The 18934-nt window shown below is 35.4% G+C and overlaps 1 protein-coding gene across 3 annotated transcripts in view; it reads left to right on the top strand.

Annotated features, from left to right (window-relative positions):
• The window catches only part of CAB39L (calcium binding protein 39 like), a 150547-nt gene that overhangs the window by 65086 nt on the left and 66527 nt on the right, over window positions 1-18934 (top strand). The gene's annotated exons all lie outside the window — the stretch shown is intronic.

Raw genomic sequence — 18934 nt, 5'->3', positions numbered from 1 at the left:
CTTCCATTTTCCAGATTTCTTTCTTACAACAAATACTGGGGAATTGCAAGGACTTAGAGAAGGTTATAAGTGTCCTTGGTCAAGCTGCTCCTGTACTTTATCTAATAAGGCCTGAATTTTATCGCTAGCTAAGGACTACTGTTCTATCCATACTGGTGTATCAGTTTTCCATTGGATAGGAACAGGTGAAAGTTTTGGCAAGCCCTCAAAGCAGCCCTGCCTAAAAAACCGAGGTACTCATTTTTAATCCTAATTGTTGTAAAATGTTTCTTCCTCACAGACTGATGAGGAGTTTTTCAACTATAAAAGGAGTAAAAACTCCTGTTTCACCTTCAAAAGTCCATCTGAAAGGGGTAGCACTAACTTCAGCTGCTATTGATCCTCCTATGACAAACATTGTCTACCTGTATTAGTGACTGGGATATTATCTACACATTCCCCAGTTTCCCACATCAGTGTATGGATGGACACTGTTTTGTAAGTACTCTCAAGAGGTGAAATGGTCAAGCCCACTGTGCCTGGAGGCAAAGGATCCATAGGCTGGAGAGAAACAGATGTCACTTCTCCAGGGAGCATCTCAGTTGTCCCAGCTGCATACAGCTCTATTCTCCCCAATTGTAATTCCTTTCTCCCATCAGTTGCTTGATGGCTGGTTGACTGTGTAATCCCCTTCTCCCATCATATGGCTTTCTGGCTGATTGGTCATGTCTGGGTACTGGACTTCTAGGCACACTCTGGGTGTAGCATTGGCTGCCATCATACCCCAAGTATTTTTTGCCTTGGGCCCTGGGGCTGGGCCCCTCATCCTGTTTCCCTGAATCTGTCTACATTCTAAGGCCCAATGGAAGCCTCTGTTGCATTTTGGACATGGGGTATAAGGTCTTATTCTCCTACCCTGTTTTGTCACTCTGTCTCTGTGCCAACATTGAGCTTTCAGATGCCCTACTTTACCACACTGAAAGCATCTACGAATCTCTCTGGAAGCCCCTTGCCAGAAGGGATCCTGTCTTTCCATGCTGGGATCTTGGGAAGTCGGCATCATAGCCTGGCTATAAAAGGTATTTGTGCCCACTGTGGCACAGCATCTTATGAGCTCCTCTAAAGGAGCATCCTTGCGCAGTCCTAGTATAATTCTTCTGCAAACCTCATTAGCATTTTCTTTAGCAAGTTGCCTTATCATAATGTCTGTTACTGCATTTTCACCATTATTTCGTATGACAGCTGTCTGCAGATGTCCTACACAATCAGCAAAGGGTTTATTTGGTCCTTGTGCTATTTTTGTGAAGGCCTCACCCTTGTTGTGTTTACTGGGGAGAAAAGCCCATGCTTTGATAGCAGCAGCAGCAATTTGCTCATGTGCTGCTATAGAATAATTAATCTGTACTGAAGTGTCTGCATAAGAACCCACACCTGTTAGTTGGTCATAGGTGATTGGGGGATTAACTCCACTATGACTATTTTGTTGGGCTTGTATCCTACAGAGCTCACTATATTCAGAAAGCCACAACAAGTTTTGTCCAGGTTCTAGGCATATCCTTGCTATAGATTTCCAGTCCCTAGGGGTTAAGACTTCATAAGCCAAACTCAGTAATAACATCTTAACATAAGATGATGTAGCCCCATAAAGAGTGCAAGCCTTTTTCAGGTCTTTGATGATTTCTAGATCAAAAGGAGCGTTTCTTGACCTGAAGAGTTAAACTGTTGAATCACAGGATACATTTCTATCTCAAATCAGCTATATCCTGCCCTTCTTCTGTGGCTTTAAGTAGTGCCTTTTGCAATCTAGTCATAAGGGGGAGTGATTGCTGGGGGGCGGGAGGTGCTGGTGGTGTCACTGTCCCTCCCATTACTTCTCCTCCCTCCATCCGGGAAGGTGAAGTTGATGGGGGCATGTCAAGGACCTGCTCTGTAGGCGGAGTTGAAGCTGAGCTGTGAGACGGAGAATCACCATGCCCTTCAACCTCACTTAACTTCTCATGCCTGCTGGTGATAATTGCTATTAATCTGTTCTTTATCTTCGTCTTTTTCCTCATACTTCCTCTTCTGGCTGTTCCTAAAACTTTTCTTTTTTTCTATAACTTGCAGAATTCTTTAAAGCCAGTTGTATTATGTTGTATATATAATGTTTCCTTGGAAATTGAATCAGGACCTTTATCATTGTAGTATTCACATAATTGATCTCCTACCAGCTTCCAATCTGTCCCTATATATTCTTCCTTTAAGAACTAAGGGGATGTGCATTCTAATGTACCCAAGAATCCACCAATCTGCTCCCAAGTTACAAGTAAGCCTTGTCCCTTGATCAACTTAAGTATGCTTTCCCTAGCACTCCCTTGGGGCGGGGGTGGGGGTGGAGCTGGGGGTGGGGAAGAATCTTTTCCTAACATCTGCCCCATTTCAATTAGAAAAGGTTACTAGTTTAGCCTTAACAAAGTAAGTTCCCTGTTTGTCTATTAAAATACTTACCCTATTTCCTGGTCACTGGGGAGTTCTTCAGTGAAATTAGGGTCCTTGGTTCACACATTGGGCACCAAATGTATAGTACAGGTTAGCTCCTTGGATACTTTAGAATCAGCCAGAGTCAGGATAAGCAAAGGTCCTTGGTCTTTATTCTTGGTCTTTAGGGGGAGAAGTGAAGGGGATGGACAAGACTGCTACAAGCTCTCCACAACCTCCCTTCTCTTCTTCCACTGCCAAAGTGACTCTGGCTTGTCTTACTCCATCCCCAATCCCCCCTACAATTATCTGTATACACCAAAAGGTCCAGCCAATACAGAATAGTGAGAAGGGCCATTTTCCAAGCATATGCTAATAGAGTATTGTCCAATCGGTAATTATCCTTAAATGCTCAGTTGTCTGATTCCAGTGTACCTATTCAGAGTTTCAGCCCTTTACACCTAGGAGTATTACAAAGTGGTCCAGTGAGTTCCTTCGAGTTAAAATGGCAGCCAGGGACACACAGCAAACAATTTGGCTATCTATTTCATTTGCAGCATTAAAAAAAAAGGACATTTTAATGGTTTTGGAAAAGTTCTCTTGAAGAGTTTGTTTTCATTTTTTTTTTTCAATGAAGGACTTTGCCTCTATAAAAAATTTGAGAAATGTTGCCTTAGGGTAATGTGCTCAGTTAGAGGCAACTTAAAAATAAAACAGATTTGTTCATGGTTCAGAGAAAGATTCAGAAATAAGTAAAGGATTAGAAAAAGATGATATACAAAATAAAAGTTAAGTAAACCAAGGTTATACATTTAAAAAAAGAAATGATAAAGAACAAACTTACTGGTTTTCCTTAATTTAATGTGACAATTATTTTCTCTATTTTCAGAAACTATAAAGTGAAATAAATAAAACTAGCTATAGTGATTTAGTTTAGGTACAAGGAAAGACAACAGAAAAATTTGAAAAATGCCAAGTTAATTTATTGAAGAGAACAACTGAACATTCTTTAGAACTCAATAAAAACTGGAATATTTGAAGTATAATAAGTAGGGATATTACTATTTGCCCTGTTACATAAATGTTAAAGTTTTATTGAGGGATTATCTATATGGTTGTGTTTGCCTTTTCTCTTACACCTAGAGGTAATTATAATTTTCCAAGTCTTTTTTTTCCTTTCAAAATCCACTCAACATAAGGAATTCTTTGGATTGTTTAGATTTCTCCCTCTATTCTTCTAGCCATTCTCTTACATCCCTCTTTTTCTCTCTTACTTAAAAAGATTATTTGGCTGCTTTAGAGAAGGCCACCACTGGCCCTCAAGAGAGTACCATTATTATTGTTATTTTAACATTTACTGTGTGGTCATAATGTATTAGGCAATATGATCTACTTGGAACATGCTAAAATGGTAAACTGTGTCCCAAGGGATGTAAATTTCCCTTCCCACAAGAAAATTTTTGTTTTAATACAAATGGTCAAGGCCATTAGGCATTAATATTTATAAACTAATGATACAGAAAAAAATTGTTTTAAAAATCTTATTAGTGGGGCAGCTAGGTGGTACAGTGGATAGAGCACCAGCCCTGAAGTCAGCAGGACCTGAGTTCAAATCTGGCCTCAGACACGTAACACTTCCTAGGTGTGTGACCCTGGGCAAGTCATTTAACCCCAATTGCCTCAGCAAAACAAAAACAAAAACAAAAAATCTTATTAGTTCTCCATTTCCCCATAAATAATGTATTTTCACAAAATATCTATTTCAAGCCAGTTAAAACATTTTTTAAAAACCATGTTAGTCATTTTGCTGTGAAAAGTATAATTATTAACATTAGGTACTTATTTATAATTTATATCTATTTATTTTCCTATCTGTTTTTACTACTTGTGCTCTCTAATTTTATTGAAAATTAATGTAGAAAAATAATTGGAAACTGGGAATAGAGAACACATTTATTTGCTAAGACTATAGCTCCTTCAGGACAAAATGCACTAAAATAGATGGATACACCTAACCAAAAAATATGATCCGGAAGCATGTTATCAAAAATGTAGTCTAATTACTATCAACAATGGCATTAGGACAAACTTCCATTCAGGAGAAATTTCACTAGATGTACATTTTGAACTTTATCCATTTTTTAATTCTTCAAAATGCTATGGTGTTCCTTGATTTTGATTTGAGGAAAAGGTAAAGGGATGAAAGTATTATTTTCTTATAATTATAAAACAATGATAATTCTGGAGACTTTTTTCAGCAAGTTTCTTACAAAGTAGTATTATCTTACATCCAAAGAATTTATGCAATTGACTTCGTTTTAAAATTTTGAACTCCCAGGAAAGAATTTTTTGAAAAGAGGTACTTTGTCCTGTTCTATTTCTGAAGGTGAAGTACTTTTTTGATATGGTCTCTATTGCCAGGATAGGAGCTGCTTAGTCACTGTTTTATTTTGATGTAATTTTTATATAAATGGAAACTTTCCAGATCAAAAACATGACAAATGGAGATATTGATTTTGAAAAACCATTTTTCATCCCCCTCCTCCTAGATTCAGGACAATTGAGTGTCATTTTTAGGAAGTTTTGAGATTTCTCTTTCATCCTAAGGAAAATAACTTCCTTCCAACCTTAGATTGTATAGGTAGACCTTTGAAATGAACTTATACTTACTGAATAGCCTATTCAGACTTTATACATAAGACTTTACAATTCTCATTAATGATACCCTTCTGTCAAAAACATGTTAGATGTTATTCATGCATTCTTAAATTATTAGAGCTGGAAGACATTTTTAAAGGCTTAGTCAGCCCTCTCAATTTACCCTTTAAAATTTTAAAGTAGAATAATAGTTAGAATATTCAGTTCCAAAAAAAAAATGAACTTTCTTCTTTTCCCCCTGCATTTTCCCCCCAAAAGCCCCAACCAAACTATTTTCTTTTTTTTCTTTTTTTAAATTTTAATAGTTTTTTATTTACAAGTTATATACATGGGTAATTTTACAGCATTGACAATTGCCAAACCTTTTGTTTCAATTTTTCCCCTCCTTCCCCCCACCCCCTCCTCTAGATGGCAGGATGACCAATACATGTTAAATATATTAGAGGATAAATTAAATACAAAATAAATATACATGTCCAAACCATTATTTTTGCTGTACAAAAAGAATCGGACTCTGAAATATTGTATAGTTAGCCTATGAAGGAAATCAAAAATGCAGGCAGGCAAAAATATAGGAATTGGGAATTCGATGTAATGGTTCTTAATCATCTTCCAGAGTTCTTTCGCTGGGTATAGATGGTTCAGTTCATTATTGCTCCATTAGAACTGATTTGGTTCATCTCATAGCTGAAGATGGTCAGGTCCATCAGAATTGATCATCATAGAGTATTGTTGCTGAAGTATATAATGATCTCCTGGTCCTGCTCATTTCACTTAACATCTGTTCATGTAAGTCTCATCCTGCTGGTCATTTCTTACTGAACAATAATGTTCCATATGATTCATATACCACAATTTATACAGCCATTCTCCAGTTGATGAGCATCTACTCAGTTTCCACCAAATTATTTTCTTACCTCCCACACAAATATTACTGAGCATGTTCAGATGATTGAGATTTTAATGAAATGTGTTTGGCCATTTTCAGTTCAATCCTTGTATAACTTGAGGATTTGAATTGTTTCCCTTTGTGTTAGGAGAGGGAATATTGCCAGTACATGTTTACTACCTGAGTTACATGGGACAAAAATTGAATACTTTTTGGTGTTTGCATCAGATTCTAAGCCAGGTATTAAATTTCATGAAATGCTAATATGAAATCAGATTTGGCTTAATTGGTTACTTGGTCTGAATAATATTTTGAAGATTCTTGAAAATCAGACACAATGTAATTTTAATTTTTAGAATTTATATTTAAGTATTTCATTTCATAGAAAACTGCCTTTGCACAATAAGAGCAGGCCCTAAAAGAGTTGACCTGTGCCATAACCAATTTCCCAGCACATACAGACTGGGTTAATCTCTCTCTTAATATTCACAAAATCATAGATACAAAATTGGAAGGCATTGCAAAGGTCATTTAGTCTAGGACTTCTTAAACTTTTTTCACTCACAATTCCTTTTTACCCAAGAAATTTTTATATGACCCCAGGTAGATAGATATATAAAACAGGTTATACAAATCAAATATTTATTGATAATAAATCATAATTTTGCACCTCCCACATTGTTATGAGATCCCCTATGAGGTTCTTTTTTTTTAAAATTTTTATTTAATAATTACTTTATATTGACACTCGTTTCTGTTCCAATTTTTTTTTCCCTCCCTCCCTCCACCCCTTCCCCTAGATGGCAAGCAGTCCTTTATATGTTGGATATGTTGCAGTATATCCTAGATACAATATATGTTTGCAGAACCGAACAGTTCTCTTGTTGCATAGGGAGAATTGGATTCAGAAGGTATAAATAACCCGGGAAGAAAAACAAAAATGCAGATAGTTCACATTCGTTTCCCAGTGTTCTTTCTTTGGGTGTAGCTGCTTTTGTCTGTCATTTATCAATTGAAACTCAGGTCTCTTTGTCAAAGAAATCCACTTCCATCAAAATATGTCCTCATACAATATCGTTGTTGAAGTGTATAATGATCTCCTGGTTCTGCTCATTTCACTTAGCATCAGTTCATGTAAGTCTCGCCAGTCCTCTCTGTATTCATCCTGCTGGTCATTTCTTACAGAACAATAATATTCCATAACATTCATATACCACAATTTACCCAGCCATTCTCCAATTGATGGGCATCCATTCATTTTCCAGTTTCTAGCCACTACAAACAGGGCTGCTACAAACATTTTGGCACATACAGGTCCCTTTCCCTTTTTTAGTATTTCTTTGGGATATAAGCCCAATAGAAACACTGCTGGATCAAAGGGTATGCACAATTTGATAATTTTTTGGGCATAATTCCAGATTGCTCTTCAGAATGGTTGGATTCGTTCACAACTCCACCAACAATGAAATAGTGTCCCAGTTTTCCCGCATCCCCTCCAACATTCATCATTATTTTTTCCTGTCATCTTAGCCAATCTGACAGGTGTGTAGTGGTATCTCAGAGTTGTCTTAATTTGCATTTCTCTGATCAATAATGATTTGGAACACTCTTTCATATGAGTGGTAATAGTTTCAATTTCATCCTCTGAAAATTGTCTGTTCATATCCTTTGACCATTTATCAATTGGAGACCCTATGAGGTTCTTAAGAACCTCTTTAAGAAGCAAGAATTTAATCCAGTTCCTTTTTACAGATGAGTAAACAGAGGCTTAGGTGGTTTTAAGTGACTTGCCTGAGGTCAAAGAAGTAGTAAATGACAGATTTGGACTTTGACAGGCTGAAGCTCCAGGATCTGTAATATGGTTGATGTCTCTCTTAAGCGTCCTTCTGCTTTTGAGCTGACAAAATATTAGACTAAGAATAAGTTGGTTAGAGACCAAAAGTGTACTGACAAGCAAATGAAAATATAGGTCCTGTCGGGTGAAAGAGCCCTCCTGAAGATCAGTACTATTTCTGCAGATCAGTCTTGTACTTAGTGAATAGATTTGAGGCCTCAATAAAGAGACAACAGTACGTGCTTGCTTGCTTTTGCTATGGTTAGCCTGATCCAGAGCTACTCTGATGGATTCCCCTTATCTCTTTTAGGGTCTTCTCATCTCCAAACTCAGTTTTCACTCAGTGGTCAATTTCCCTGTTCTCTTTTCCAGTTTTCCTTCTAGCTGGCCACTGACTGCTCTGACTGTTCCATGTATCTTCAACTTGTCCCATGTGGTGGGGAGCTGGCAGAAGGGAGGAAACTGCTCTAGTCACTTTAGAGCTACCCATTACAAACTAGCTTCTGCTTTTCTGTGTTTGGTTTCTGAAGGACCCGACATTACTTTGAACTCTTCTAGGAGTTGTTGCCCTTAGTACTCTAAAATTACTTATGGAGAATTCCACAAACACTTTTGCTATGTCTTTATTCTATCTGAATGTATGTTCAATGATGTTAGTGAATTTGTTCACCATCTATCAGTTCTTTATATGAGTATGGATACCATTTTTCATCATAAATCCTTCAGAACTGTCTTGATCATTGTATTGTTGAGGATAGTTATATCATTTACAGCTTATCCTACAATATTGTTATTACTTTGTTCACAGGTTTTCTAAGTGTCCAGCTCATCATTTCTTATTGCATTTTCTATAGCATTGTATTCTCTCATAATTATATCCCATAAATTATTCAGCCAAATTCCAACTGATGGGTATCCCTCAATTTCCAATTTTTTCATCCCCAGAAAAGAGCTGCTATAAATATTGTTGAACCTCTAGATCCTTTTCCTCTTTGTTTTCTTTTTTGTAATCTCTTTTGGGATACAGACTCAATAGTGTTAGGTCAAAGGAATAGGCCTTTGGGCATAATTCCAAATTGCACTGTAGAATGATCGAATCAGTTCACAACTCCATCAACAATGCATTAATGTCTCATTTTTTCCTATATCCCTTCTAATAATATTTGTTACTTTGTTTTTCTGTCCAGTTAGTCAATCTAATAGATACATGGTACTACCTCAGAATTGTTTCGATTTGTATTTCTTCAATCAGTAGTGAGTTATAGCATTTTTAAAAAAATAACTTTTTATTGATAGAACCCATGCCAGGGTAATTTTTTACAGCATTATCCCTTGCACTCACTTCTGTTCCGATTTTTTCCCTCCTTCCCTCCACCCCCTCCCCCAGATGGCAAGCAATCCTTTACATGTTGAATAGGTTACAGTATATCCTAGATACAATATATGTGTGCAGAACCAAACAGTTCTCTTGTTGCACAGGGAGAATTGGATTCAGAAGGTATCAATAACCTGGGAAGAAAAACAAAAATGCAAGCAGTTTATATTCATTTCCCAGTGTTCTTTCTTTGGGTGTAGCTGCTTCTGTCCATCCTTGATCAATTGAAACTGAATTAGCTCTCTTTATCGAAGAAATCCACCTCCATCAGAATACATCCTCAAACAGTATTGTTGTTGAGGTATATAATGATCTCCTGGTTCTGCTCATTTCACTCAGCATCAGTTCATGTAAGTCTCGCCAGTCCTCTCTGTATTCATCCTGCTGGTCATTCCTTACAGAACAATAATATTCCATAACGTTCATATACCACAATTTACCCAGCCATTTTCCAGTTGATGGGCATCCATTCATTTTCCAGCTTCTCGCCACTACAAACAGAGCTGCCACAAACATTTTGGCACATACAGGTCCCTTTCTCTTCTTTAGTATCTCTTTGGGGTATAAGCCCAGTAGAAACACTATAGCATTTATTTTTCACATGGATAGAGATAAGTATAATTATTTAATCTGAAAACTGTTCTTATCTTTTGATCATTTATCAGGATGATTCGTATTTTTACAAATTTGACTCAGTTTTCTATGTATTTCTATGTATTTGAAAAATGAGGCCTTTGTCACATAAATTTGCTTCATTGATATAGTTTTAAAAGGAGGAAATTTTAAAATGAATATCCAATGCTCTCTTCTTGGCACAAAGACAGGACTTAATAAATGCTTATGATAAAAATAACTGGCATTTATATAGAGCCATGAAGTTTGCAAAGCATTCTATAAGTACATACAATACAAATTGTGATATGTATATTAAAAAATCTTTTTTATGAGTCAGCAATTCTGGAGAACAATTTGAAACTTTGCCCAAAGGGCTAAAAACCTCTGCTTACCTTTTGATTCAGCTGTGTCACTATTGGATCTGTATGCCAAAAGATCATAAAAGAAAGAAAAGGACTCACATGTACATAAATGTTTGTGGCAGCCCTTATTGTAGTGCAAGGAACTGGAAACTGAGTGGTTGCCCATCAGTTGGGGAATGGCTGAATAAGTTATGATATATGAATGTAAAAGAATGTTATTATTCTACAAGAAATAATGAGCAGACTGATTTCAGAAAAGCCTGGAAAGATGAACTGATGCTGAATGAAGTGAGCAGAACCAATAGAATATTGTATACAGTAACAGCAAGATTATATGATGATCAACCGTGATGGCTCTTTTCAGCAATTTGTTGATTCAAGACAATTCCAATAGACTTGGAATGGAAAATTCCATCTGCATCGAGAGAGAACTATGGAGACTGAAAGTAGATTGAAACATAATATTTTTACCTTTTTTATTTGTTTGTTTGCTTTTTCTTTCTCGTGGTTTTTTCCTTTTGATCTGATTTTTCTTGTAACAACATGGAAAATATGGAAATATGTTTTAAAAGATTATACATCACAGCAACAGCAAGATTATATAATAATTAAATCTCATGTATGAGGCTCTTTTCAGCAATGAGGTGATTCAGGCTAGTTCTAGTGGTCTTATGATGGAGAGAGCCATCTGCAACAACATAGAATTTTCAGTTTTTTATTGTTTGCTTGTATTTTGTTTTCTTTCTCATTTTTTCCTTTTTGATCTTGTCCAGCATGGTAATTGTGGAAATATGTATAGAAGAATTGCACATGTTTAACATATATTGGATTACTTGTCATCTAGGGGAGTGGATAGGGTGAAGGGAGGGAAAAAATTTAGAAGAAAAGGTTTTGCAATGTTGAATGTTGTAAATTATCTATGCATATGTTTTGAAAATAAAAACCTTTAATAAAAAAAAGATTGTACATTTTTAATATATGTCAGATTACTTGCTGTCTTGTGAAATGAGGAGATAAGGGAAAAAGAGAAAAAATTTGGAACACAAAATCTTACAAAAATGAAGATTGAAAACTGTATATTTGACAAAATAAACTACATTAAGGAAAAATATCTTAGTTGGGCTTTGCAACAACCCTGCAATAAGGTGCTATTATCTTCATTTCACATTCTTTTGATCATTATCTTCATGTTGAGAGAGAATCAGTGGCTTACTCAGGGGCACATTGCCAATAAGCTTCTGAAGTAGGATTTGAACTCAAGTTCAGTACCCTATCCATTATGCTACTTACTGTCTGCCTGAATTAGAGTGAATTAATTCTAGAAGCTTCATATCATAGTGGATCAAATGGCCGACTTCTAAATCAAGAAAACCTAGATTCAAATCTAGCACCTAACTCTAGATAGGTGATCCCCAGGACTTACTTGTAGGTTTGTTGTAGTTCTTGAAGGGTAATGAAATGACATCACTATATTGGGATCAGGGTACAATGTGACCAATTGTAACTGATTATACTAATACAAGCTTAGAAGGCTCTACCACAGGTCAAACACAAATAGTCCATATGAATATTTGGCATGGAGATGTCCCTAAATTTGCATTTCTCCTACTTGGATGAATTTTATTCTTACTTGATAGAAGGTATTCCCACACTACAAGTCTCCTCTGCTTGGAGATCTATCTTTTACATAGATCTTTAACATTTTTTTAAAAGAATAATGATAGTAGCTAGTATTTATATGTTGCTTTAATGTTTACAAAGCAATTTATACAACTTGTCTCATTTGATCCTCACAACAATTCTCTGAATAGTTATAATTACTGTTCCCATTTTGCAGATAATAAAATTGAGGCTCAAGAGAAATTAAATGATTTGTCCAGGGTCACTCCTCTGAAAAATGTCTGAGACAGGATTCACACTCTGGTTTTCTTGATTTCAAGCCTAATATTATCCACTAAGAAACCTAGCAATCTATTTCTACATAATTAAGGTGCTAAAAGCCTTTTTTTTTTGAAAAATAATTTTTCTTATAAATTTGACTTTCTCAACAAAAATAATCATATAAACAACCTAAGGAATACAAATTCTACATAAACTCATAATCTCAAAACCATTTCAGTTTACTGGAAAGGAAAAATGTACATACAAATATATACATATAGATAACAGATTTTGTTGTTGTTCAGTTTTTTAGTCATGGCCAATTCTTCCCAGCCCCTTGTACTATAACATAGCAAGCCCTTCTATTCTCCACTATCTCCTGAAATATGTCCTGACTCTTTTTCATTTCCTTCATGACATTATCTATCCCTCTCATCATCTGCCATCTCTTTTTCCTTTTGATTTCAATTTTTCCCAACTTTAGGATCTTTTCCAATGTGTCTTGTCTTCTCATTATGTGGACAAAATATTTACGCTTCAGCTTCAGTATTTTATTTTCCTGTGAATAATCTGAATTAATTTATTTTAAATATTGATTGTTTTGATTTCCTTGCTATCTAAGGGACTCTCAAAAGTCTTCTCTAGTACCACAATCTGAATGTGTCAGTTTTGTAGTTCACAAATTTCCTTATAGTTCAACTACCACAGCCATACATTACTACTGGACAGAATTATAGCTTTGAATATATAGACCTTTGTTAGTAAGGTGGTGTCTCTGCTTTTTAGTATGCTGCCCAGATTTGCCACGGCTTTCTTTCTATGAGCAAGCATCTTTTAGTTTCGTGGCTGCAGTCACCCACTGTAGTGATCTTTGAGCCTATAAATATGAAATCTGATATTGCTTCCATGTCCTCTTCCTGTATTTTCCAGAAAGTAATGGGACCCATTGCCAAAATTTTAGTTTTTTTGATGTTAAGCTTAAAGCCATCTTTTACACTCTTTTTTTCACCCTCATCAAGAGGTTTAATTCTTTTCTTCTTTCTGCCATCAAAGAAGTATCTTCTGCATATCTGAGATTGTTGATATTTCTCCCAGCAACCTTAATTCTGGCTTTTGATTCATCTAGCCTGGCATTTCACATTATGTACTCTGCATATAAGTTAAATAAATAAGGTGACAGTCTTAAAACCAATCTGTTGTTCTTGTTTATTTCTAACTGTTGCTTCTTGGCTCAAATACAGGTTCCTGAGGAGAAAAGTAAAATGATCTGATGCTCCCATCTCTTTGAGGACTTGCCACATTTTGTTGCGATAAAGATTTTAGTGTAGTCATTGAAACAAAAGTAGACTTTTTTTATGGAACTCTCTTGCTTTCTCCATAATCCAACAAATATTGGCAATTTTGCCTCTAGTTCTTCAAAAATCAGCCTGTATTTCTGGTAATTCTCAGTTCACATATTGGTGAAGCCTGGCTTGCAGACTTTTAAGCACAACCTTGATGGCATGTGAAATAGTGCGATTATTTGGTCATTTGAATATTATCTGACATTGCCCTTCTTTATTATTGGTAAACTGATCTTTTCCAGTATAGTGGCCAGTATTGAATTTTCCAAATTTGTAGTACTTTGACAGCATCATCTTTTAGATTTTAAATAGCTCTGTGGGAATTCGTTATGTCCACATGCCTGTTTTTTCATGATGTTCCCTTGATATTTCCAAGTTTCTCGAAGGACCCTCTTGCCTTTCTCATTCTGTCTTTTGGGGTGTGTGTGTGTGTGTGTGTGTGTGTGTGTGTATTGTAGGAAAGTCTTATTTTTCCTTGCTGTTCTCGGAATTGTTGTTCAACTGATCTTCCTCAGGAAGTCTAATAACATCATGAGGGTAATGTTTTAACAATTCATATTGGATTTAAGTGAGACAACTGCCCACAGCCATCACCCTTACTCTGTCCTCCACGGTCCAGTGGCAAGACGAAGGCCAAGGTGACTGGTGATGGAATTCTGCGTCCAGTTGGGCATTCCTTCCCCTTTTTCCTTTCCCATTTGCTTCCTTCCTCAGCTACTGGGAAAGCCTCATGAGGCAGCCATTCTGCTTTCTTTCTCTTCTACAGAATGTTTTTTGTTGCTACCTCAATAATACTGCACACCTCTGTCCATAGTTCTTTAGGCCCTCTGTCTACCAGATCTAATCTCTTATATGTATTCTTCATTTTTACTTCATATTCATAAGGGATGTTATTCATAAGGGTCATATTCATGTGGTCTAATGATTGTCCTTATTTTCTTTGATTTAAGTTTGAATTTTGCAAGAAGCTTGTACTCAGAGCCATACTAATGGTTATCGTTGTAACTGACTGTATAGATCTTCTTCACCTTTGGTTGCAAAGTATATAATCAATCTAATATGTGTATTAACCATCGGGAGTGTTTAACAGTGAATTTTTTTGGCAAAATCTCTATTAATGTCTGCCATGCTTTATTTTGTACTCCAAGGCCAAACTTGCCTTTTATTCCAGTGATCTTTGGATTTCTTATCCCTATGATGAATGTAACATCTTTTTTTAATGTTACTTCTAGAAGATGTTGTAAATCTTCATAGAATTGACCCCTTTTGGCTTCTTTGGCATCAGTGATTGGAACATAGACTTGTATTTTTGTGGTGTTGAATTTGCCTTGGGTTTGAACAGATATTATTTTGTCATTTTTTGAGCTTTTTGAATACTGCATTTTCCACCCTTTTGTTCACTATGAGAACTACTCCATTTTTTCTAAGATATTCTTGCCCACAGCAGTATAAGTAATGATCACCTGAATTAAAATTTCCCATTCCTGTTCATTTAAATTCACTGACATCCAAGATGTTGATATTTAATCTTTCCATCTCCTGTTTGACCAAATTTAGCTTATCTTGGTTCATGAATCCTATATTCCAGATGTGTGTGTATGTGTATGACTTAGTAAAATATTAATAATAATATTTAAGATTTTTTAAATTATGACTGAACTAGAAATAGTCTGATGAATCTCTAATCCCTAGAGCCTACCATATTTCTGTGGGACTTGGTGCAGACACCTGATCTAGAGCTAAGAACTTTCAAATTCAAGCAATACTCCAGTCTTAGAACATACAGATGTGTGCCACCATGTCTAGCCCAAGCAATTTTCCTAATAGTCTCTTTAGGAGAATCTGGAGGAAGGACATTGTGACAGTTGGTTTTCTAGTAATACTCTTCAATTATTTTATGTCCACAGTGCTTGTCAATTCTCCAATACAAATTATATTGATCTTATGATATACTGTTAGAATTGTGTTAATATCCAGAAATCTTTTTGGAGGTTTGGATATTCCGAAGGTAATGGAATGCTGTTCCCTTTTCTTCTTCCCATAAACCTTATTCTAAGAACATTATGGATGACATCTGCAGTGACTGAACTATGATCCTTAGAACAGAGATGTGAAACATATGGGAAACATGAAATGTTTTCCCCACCATTCACCACAATCCTGAGTGTGCCCAAACAAAATTAAGATATAATTAGGAAATAGTTGATAAAATAAATAAAAACACAATAAAATAGACATAATATTAATATTTAATTTTCTAAGTCAATGTGCAGCCTACAAGAATCCTTATGCATGATTTGGTGACTCCTGTTTCTATTTGAATTTGACCTCATAACCCTAGAGAACATGGGGCCTTTTCCCTCTCATCACCTCTGGTACTGTAAAATTACAAAAGTATTTTTTTTTAATTTTTATTTAATAATTACTTTATATTGACACTCGTTTCTGTTCCGATTTTTTTTCCCTCCCTCCCTCCACCCCCTCCTCTAGATGGCAAGCAGTCCTTTATATGTTGGATATGTTGCAGTATATCCTAGATACAATATATGTTTGCAGAACCGAACAGTTCTCTTGTTGCATAGGGAGAATTGGATTCAGAAGGTATAAATAACCCGGGAAGAAAAACAAAAATGCAGATAGTTCACATTCGTTTCCCAGTGTTCTTTCTTTGGGTGTAGCTGCTTTTGTCCGTCATTTATCAATTGAAACTCAGTTAGGTCTCTTTGTCAAAGAAATCCACTTCCATCAAAATATGTCCTCATACAATATCATTGTCGAAGTGTATAATGATCTCCTGGTTCTGCTCATTTCACTTAGCATCAGATCATGTAAGTCTCGCCAGTCCTCTCTGTATTCATCCCGCTGGTCATTCCTTACAGAACAATAATATTCCATAACATTCATATACCACAATTTACCCAGCCATTCTCCAATTGATGGGCATCCATTCATTTTCCAGTTTCTAGCCACTACAAACAGGGCTGCTACAAACATTTTGGCACATACAGGTCCCTTTCCCTTCTTTAGTATCTCTTTGGGATATAAGCCCTACACTGCTGGATCAAAGGGTATGCACAATTTGATAATTTTTTGGGCATAATTCCAGATTGCTCTTCAGAATGGTTGGATTCGTTCACAACTCCACCAACAATGCATTAGTGTCCCAGTTTTCCCGCATCCCCTCCAACATTCATCATTATTTTTTCCTGTCATCTTAGCCAATCTGACAGGTGTGTAGTGATATCTCAGAGTTGTCTTAATTTGCATTTCTCTGATCAATAATGATTTGGAACACTCTTTCATATGAGTGGTAATAGTTTCAATTTCATCCTCTGAAAATTGTCTGTTCATATCCTTTGACCATTTATCAATTGGAGAATGGCTTGATTTCTTATAAATTTGAGTCAGTTCTCTATATATTTTGGAAATGAGGCCTTTATCAGAACCTTTAGCTGTGAAAATGTTTTCCCAGTTTGTTGCTTCCCTTCTAATCTTGTTTGCATTAGTTTTATTTGTACAAAGGCTTTTTAATTTGATGTAATCAAAATTTTCTATTTTGTGATCAGTAATGGTCTCTAGTTCATCTTTGGTCACAAATTTCTTTCTCCTCCACAAGTCTGAGAGATAAACTATTCTATGTTCCTCTAATTTATTTATAATCTCGTTCTTTATGCCTAGGTCATAGACCCATTTTGATCTTATGTTGGTATATGTTGTTAAGTGTGGGTCCATGCCTAATTTCTGCCATACTAATTTCCAATTATCCCAGCAGTTTTTATCAAATAATGAATTCTTTTCCCAGAAGTTAGGGGCTTTGGTTTGTCAAACACTAGATTGCTATAGTTGACTATTCTGTCTTGTGAACCTAGCCTTTTCCACTGATCAACTAATCTATTTCTTAGCCAATACCAAATGGTTTTGGTGACTGCTGCTTTATAATATAATTTTAGATCAGGTACAGCTAGGCCACCTTCATTTGATTTTTTTTTTCATTAATTCCCTTGAGATTCTCGACTTTTTATTGTTCCATATGAATTTTGTTGTTATTTTTTCTAGATCAATAAAATATTTTCTTGGAAGTCTGATTGGTATAGCACTAAATAAATAGATTAGTTTAGGGAGTATTGTCATCTTTATTATGTTCGCTCAGCCGATCCAAGAGCACTTAATATTTTTCCAATTATTTAAGTCTGACTTTATTTGTGTGGAGACTTTTTTATAATTTTGCTCATATAATTCCTGACTTTCCTTTGGTAGATAGATTCCCAAATATTTTATGGTATCAACAGTTATTCTGAATGGAATTTCTCTTTGTATCTCATTACAAAAGTATTGATAGCAAAAATTATAATCACAGATAATTAGATATAAAGGGACTTGAGAGATCATTTAGTCTGATCTTCTCTTTCATTTTATAAATGAAAAAACTGAGGACCTGAGAGATAGTGTCAAACAATAGGCTCGGAGCCACGATTAAAATCCATGTCTAATGACTTAGTCCTGAATTGTTTGTAATACTATTAAATTTGAAACAATATTTATCTGAAAAATATATTATTTTTTAAAAATAAACTCATATTTATATGAGTTTATTACTTACCGTTTACTTACCAATTACTTAGCATTAGTAAGTTAGGATTTTTTTTCCCTAGCCATATAACAAGATTTTATTGCAAGTATTCTGCCAAAATTTTGTTAAAAGTAAAGTTTTTCACTTTTGTCACCCACAGAGATGGCTTACAATGCAGAATGAAATTTTTTTTGGACACAGGAATTTTTTTTTTTTTTGGCTGACTACATAGTTGTTACAAGGGTGGGTTTTTCTTTATCTTTTTCCCCCAATGGGGGGAAAGCAAGGAGGCAAAGTAAATAAATGCTTGTTAATTTAAAAAAAAAGAAAAAGAAAGTTTACAAGACAAAGGATTTTAGTAAAAGAAAGACCAACTCTTGAGTAATCATAAAATGTACCTCTCTTCTTTTGATAGAGAGAGGGAGTTTTATAAGTAGGAATGCTTCACCTCCCTACAGCATTTCTAACATTCACTCTAGTAAGAAGATTGCTGGACTTGGGTTCTGCTATCTGCCATTTGTGTTACATTGGGCCCTTTTCCCTTTTGGGGGCCTCAGTTTCCTTATCTGAAATAAAGAGGTTGGATAAAATGGCCTCTGAGATCCCTTTTAGCTCTATTATTTTATAAGAAACAAAAGTTGGGACCTCATTTTGACTTCTAGTACCAGCTATATGACTTTGGGTAAATGATTTAAACCTCTCCACAATAACATCACTGAACTCAACCATAAAATGGGGATAATAGTACTTACATTACCTACTTCACATGGTTGTTTTGAGGAAACTTTACATTTTATAGTGCTACATAAATAACCTATTATTTCAGAGGAGTAGCCTAAATAGAACCTATAAGTGAAGGACTATTAAAAATGCCTCATTTAAAATAGTTAATTGACTTTTTTATATATAATTTGATAAAATCATTATTTTAATTAGAAAATGCTTAGTTAACTATCAAATTAATGTGTTTT

Source organism: Antechinus flavipes, chromosome 3, assembly GCF_016432865.1.
Source record: "Antechinus flavipes isolate AdamAnt ecotype Samford, QLD, Australia chromosome 3, AdamAnt_v2, whole genome shotgun sequence".
Taxonomy (NCBI): Eukaryota; Metazoa; Chordata; class Mammalia; order Dasyuromorphia; family Dasyuridae; genus Antechinus; species Antechinus flavipes.
The sequence above is the reverse complement of the archived record's forward strand: the minus strand, read 5'-3'. Positions and strand labels throughout refer to the sequence as shown.